The following is a 6280-nucleotide window of genomic DNA, read 5'->3' on the forward strand; positions in this document are numbered from 1 at the left end:
TGGAGTGCCCATTCCAACTAACCTTTCATTCCTATATAACCTAGACTCTCCCAAGATCACTTACATCTAACAGGAGAGCAAAATAACTGGAATCCCAGGTGAGGGTCCTGAGACCTTTCCCTCTTCCTACTTGGAGTGTCAACAGGTCCATTAGATGGCCGCAGACCTGGCTGTCACTATATTTTCCTGCTCCAAAGTTGCCATGCTACTGGGCCAAGGCATTCTCTATGACATCACCATTATGCCTGGAGGAAAAAGCATACAATAGACACTCATTGACCCATAGTTTTATAAGGGGTTCATGTTTTTGCAGAATTTGGGCCAGGGACTCTCTGTTCACCAAGTGACTCAGCTCCTGTGGGCCAAGTGGTGTTTATATTTTCAGAAACAGCTATTGTGAAACTCTAAGAAGTTTATTTTATGTAGTGAGGTTGCTTTTGCTAGATGAATTCATTTGGTCAAGCTGGGGTGTTTTGTTTGTTTTTTGTTTTTTGAGGTAGGGTCTCACTCTAGCCCAAGCTGACCTGGAATTCACTAGGTAGTTTCAAGGTGGCCTCGAACTCGCTGTGATCCTTCTACCTCTGCCTCCTGAGTGCTGGGATTAAAGACGTGTGCCACCAAATGCGCTACCACGCCTGGCTCAAGTTGTTTTTCTAATGCATTTCTTTCTTACCTCCTTAGAGAAATGCTAGCCTCATGTAGGCCCCCCCCCCCAAAAAAAACCCCACAATTGCTGAAGTCTATTGATGGAAGTAAGAACATGTCTAGCCAAAGTAGATCGAAGACTCTGGGATCTGGACGAAACCCTCTGGGCCTCAGGAGCTGGTGAAGATGACACATAGCGCTGGCTCCACTGGTTGGAAGCTCTGGTGCTTCTGGAGTACGAGGAAATCTCTAAGCGCTCTTACAGACGTGTGTGGCAGCGGAGGCCAGCAGACATACAGCCAGAAGAAACACCTAAGGCTGCCAACTGCAACTGCCACGACCCAGCAGTAGGGAGACTGCCTTGAGCCTGTCAGGTTGTAGAGGCACAAACTTTGTACTGCATCTGGGTTGACAGGCCTGAAGTGACTCATCAAACTTTATTCCAAATACCTCATCTAACAACTGATTTTTATAAATAACTCTAGAAAGATTATTATGGTTCCTTAACAAGGATACGATGCAAATTTGTGAGCTGTTACATATTAAGAAAAATTTTGGGGGCTGGGGAAGATGGCTCAGCAGCTAAAAATATACTTGCTTGCAAAGCCTTTTGGCCTAGGTTCAATTCCCCAGTATCCTCATAAAGCCAGATGCAGAGTGGTGCATAAGTCTGGAGTTCCTATGCAGTGGCAGGAGGCCCTGCTTGCCCATTCTCTCCTCTTTCTCTGCTTGCAAATAAATAACCTTTTTTTTTTTTTTTTTTTTTTAGAACAACTCAGCAAAATAAAATTCTGGTTTATTGTTGGTCATGGTTTCACACATACATCAAGCAGGCCCAAAAAAATTAACAGCAACTTTATAGACCAAAAAAAAAAAAAAGGGAAAAAAAGAAACCTTTTATCTTTGGCCTTTTTAACCATCTCATACAAACCAACTACTTATAGTACAGCTAGGTACATACACAAAAAAAGTTACTGGAATGCTTGGAATAAGATTTTTTTGTGTTGTTTTTCTTCTTTTTACAAGATTTTTTTTCTCACCTTTGAGACTATAGTGAACATGGTCACACCACAAGTAAAGTCAGAAGTAGGACAGAGAATGCACCGAAGGCTGGTCTGGTCATCCATTATTAAAAATGGCTGACCCAGGGCTGGAGAGATGGCTTAGCCATTAAGTGCTTGCCTGTGAAGCCTAAGGACGCTGGTTCGAGGCTCGATTCCCCAGGACCCACATTAGCCAGATGCACAAGGGGGCGTACGCGTCTGGAGTTTGTTTGCAGTGGCTGGAGGCATTGGCACGTCCATTCTCTTTATCTACCTCTTTCTCTCTCTGTCACTCTCAAATAAAGAAAAATACACACACACACACAAAATGGCTGACCCCAAGCCCAGCATGGTGGCGCACGCCTTTAATCACAGCACTCAAGAGGCCGAGGTAGGAGGATCACCATGAGTTCGAGGCCACCCTGAGATTGCATAGTGAATTCCAGGTCAGCTTGAGCTAGAGTGAAACCCTACCTCGAAACCCCCCCTCCAAAAAAAGGCTGACCCCTAACAATGTGTAGAAAAATATAAATGTAAATAAAAAAATACAAGTTTTCCTTTTAAAGTATTTTTAAGAAGAAAAGCAGGACCTCAGAAGTTTTGGTTTTCCCCTCCCATTACAAATCTTATTGTGGTTTTGGTGGGGTGGTGAAGAACATGTGTCATCTGTGAATGGTGCTGCACAGTTGGGGCCTTGGGCCTGCCTCTCTACTGGAAGGTGACCACGATCAGATCCTGAGATGGAGAGTAGAGGGTGAATAGGTCAAGGTGGCCATTTTTCATTAATTTTACTTTTTTGCTGTCATCAGTCTTCTGCTTGTTGGTATCAACATTCTCATCCTCATCCTCTTTAGCTGCTCTCTTGCCCATAGCTGCCTCAGCCTCATCTTTATCTCCATCCTCTTCCTCACCATCACCATTCTCCTCCTCTCAACCTTGTTCTTCACCTACCTCATTATCAGCCTCCTGTCCCCCATTTTCCTCATTAGTATTCCCATAGGCAGGGCTTCTCTTCCATTCTCTGCCTCCTCCACAACTTCCTTCATTTTCGTTTCATCCTTGGTGGTGATCTCAGAACTGGTGTCCACAGCTGCGTCTGACATGGTGGGGCACTGGTGAGCCAGTGCAGAGGGCAAAAGAAAGCGAAAGTTCCAGGACTCTGGCAAGGGAGAGAGGGAGGGAAGACCATGGAGGTGTCTGTGGCGAGTGGAGAGTTGGAGCTGGAGCCTGAGCCAGGAACAATGCAAAGATGGCTTTTCTGAGCAGCCTGTGGGGAGCTAAATAATTTTTTTAAAAGAAAAATTTCTATCCTTTCTGTAGATTATCCTTAAAGAATCTGATAAACCCTACTATCCCCCCAAAATATATAAAATTTCAAGCTCGCAAAGCAATTTTATTGTGCACTTATTATCCATCCAGTCTGCATATATTAAGGTACATAGGCTCTAGTCTCACTGCCATTGAGAATATGATATTGAAGCAGCAGAGTCAAATACCTTAAGTAGAAAAGAGGGAAGTCTCGCTCTAAGGACCTCTACTCCCAACAATGCTATGTGACAAAGCAAAATACAGTCCTTATATTTTGTAACCCAGAATGATCATCAGAAAGGATTCCTCTTCCATTTGTTCAACATTCCTAGCACCCACAGTAAAGAGTTTTCCACATCACTCCTCTCCAGAACCATCTTAGGAGAGGTATGTGAAGAAAAATGCCATGTGTGTTTTTGCAGATTTGAGCTCCAAAGAATAGAAAAAGGAGGAAAAAACAAACAATGGTGTTTTTAAACAATGAATGCTGTTTTCCTTTAGCCATGAGGAATTTTAAAACTTGACAAACCCATTCAGCTTTCAAAGCATTCCACATTCCCCACCCACAAGCAAATGCCAGAAGGTGCCAGTCTGAGCCAACTCTAAGTTCAGGAACAGTTTTCTAAATACTAGATCAGATTTCGAGACTGTCCACACTCTACAGATGAATATTCCATTGTCCAAACTGGGCTAATGAAAAGTGCTTAGCAACTTATCAACTGATTAATTTAATCAAGAGCATTTCAGCAAGAGATGAGACAGAGAGGCACAAAAGCAGAAACAGAAAATGATGGGGTGTAACTATACTTCAAAAAGACTGAAAATCACTGCCTGCAATCTTTGAAATCTTACACTGGCTCAATTTCAAGGAAGGACTTTCTGGGGCCAGGGAGGTCTCTGATTATACAGTTTCCTCAATTTGCAAGAATATTTTCTTTTTGCAGAAGAAAATGTTGATTACTTCCATCATATTCATTCAATTAATGATTACTGGAAGCATGCCCTGGGCCCAACAACATGCTAGACACTGAAATTAAAAAAATAGAAAAGCATATATTATGGATGGGAGATGGGCAAGCAAAGGAATAGTGTAACAAACTGACAAGGTGTATGTTCTAAATAGATCTGTGGGAAGTAAGCTGACATCACCTGTGTTGCTAAGACTTTGGACTTGATTTATAAGTGATGAGAGCTATGATGCAGGAGTTATCATTAGACTTATTGGATGGGTCACAAATTTGATTTTATTTTCACAGCTCTGAACTTTTTATTTATTTGAGAGCAGGGGGGGGAGTGTGTGTGTGTGTGTGTGTGTGTGTGTGTGTGTGTGTGTGGAGAATGGGCACACCAGAGCCTCCAGCCACTGCAAATGAACTCCAAGATGCATGCGCCACCTTGTGCATCTTGCTTACATGGGTACTGGGGTATTGAGTCTCGAACTGGGGTCCTTAGACGCTAACTGCTAAGCCATCTTTCCAGCCCTGTAATTTTTATTTCATATATTTTGAGACAGTTGTTGGCAAATTAGTGTCTAAGATTACAGATTTTCCTGAATTGGCCCCAGTACCCATGTAAACCTCGGTCCTTTGGTTTGGCAGGCAAATGCTTTAACCACTAAGTCATCTCTCTAGCCTGTAAAACATAATTTTAAGAAAAGCCTCATAGCAGTTCAAGAATGAACACTTGTTTCTTGCTCTCCCTTCAACTCAGCAACAATTAGTACCACTACACTGAGGGCCTGTGAAAGGTGCTTTGTGTCTCAAGTTTGCCAGGGTGACAACGGCTGTGAATTATACTTCAAGTTTCAGTTGTTTCACATCTGAAAGGGAAAATTATACCAGCCTGTATACGGTGATAACAGACTGAGAAAAGTCCAGTGTGTGTACTGAGGGTAGCTAACCCACTTCATTACTTTAAACTCTATTCCATAGATTAGGGGAATACCAATTGTGCAATCCCACATCAGTCAGTGTAATGTAAGATTGACTGTCACTATCTATTTATAGTATAGCATTATATGAAGTTTGGTTTCACTTTGAAGATTCCTTTGTTATTATTGCTTGCCTTTTGAGGTGCAAAAGATTGAATCCAAGAGGTTAAAGCCTATGAGGTAACTACTCCAACACTGAGCTAAACCCCTGCTGTCTTCAAAAAGCTAGTGGTGCAACAAATCAGTTTTGCTTGCTTGAAGGAAATCTTCCAACTGATATGTTTTATGAAGTTTTTCTCTGGAAGTGAAAATATCAATCCTATTTCTTGTTTTCCAAATTAAAGTACTTATATTCCTTTTATTTCCAGATAAGACACCTGTACCAGTTACTTGGAGAGAACAGCATTTGTTTAGATTATATCAATACCATGATAAGAAATTTTAAAAAGAACTTAAATGTTACTTGAAATACTAATATGTACTTTGAAAAAAACCAAAAGCAATACTGGTAGTTTTGCTTCTGGCCTAGGTTCAATTCCCCAGCATCCACATAAAGCTGGATGCAAAATGACACATGTTTCCAGTGGCAAGAGACCCTGGGCATGCCCATACATAAAAATGCACAGTGCATGTAAATAAATGATAAATAAAATTTATAAACAACAAACGATAAAAAACCCTCCCTACATTTTCAGCATCATATAGAACCTTTAGATATATATTTCTTTGAAAAGAGCAACTTTAAAAAGTGGTATCAACAAGATTGTCTAACTTAATGAAGCTCATGAGTCTCCCAATTTTATAGCGGTATTTTTTTTGTGTGTAAATAAATTAGCTGAGACAAAATTTCAAAGATAGTTTATTCAAAATTCTCCATCTAGAAGAAAGATATGTAATAATATTTACACATGCTTAAATAACTTATTTTACTGTACAACTTACATTCTATATAACAATAAACCAGCAAAAAAGAAATCAGTCAGCACTTAAATAAAAATCTCGTGTAAAAAGCACAACATGGTGATATTCATTATTATCACCAATGAGCTACATGCAGCTCATGAGTAATCTTGTCCAGTGTGTGTTTAACAATTAAGGTGTCTACATTGTTCTGAGTTATAATATTAAAGCTACTATAACCTTTCAGAATAGAACATGTTTTTTTTGTAAATCTGGTGAGTGACAGCAAAGGGCCCCTCTTTTATCCCTTTCTTACAAATATATTTTCCCTTTCACGTTACTTCCACAGTTTTAAATAATGTTTATTTGTGATTGTGTACACTATGTCAACATTGTCCTAGCAAAGAATTACATTAATCAAGTTATTTAACAGCCAGCAAAATGGACCAAATAT

The sequence above is a fragment of the Jaculus jaculus genome, chromosome 1 (genome assembly GCF_020740685.1).
Source record: "Jaculus jaculus isolate mJacJac1 chromosome 1, mJacJac1.mat.Y.cur, whole genome shotgun sequence".
Classification (NCBI taxonomy): Eukaryota; Metazoa; Chordata; class Mammalia; order Rodentia; family Dipodidae; genus Jaculus; species Jaculus jaculus.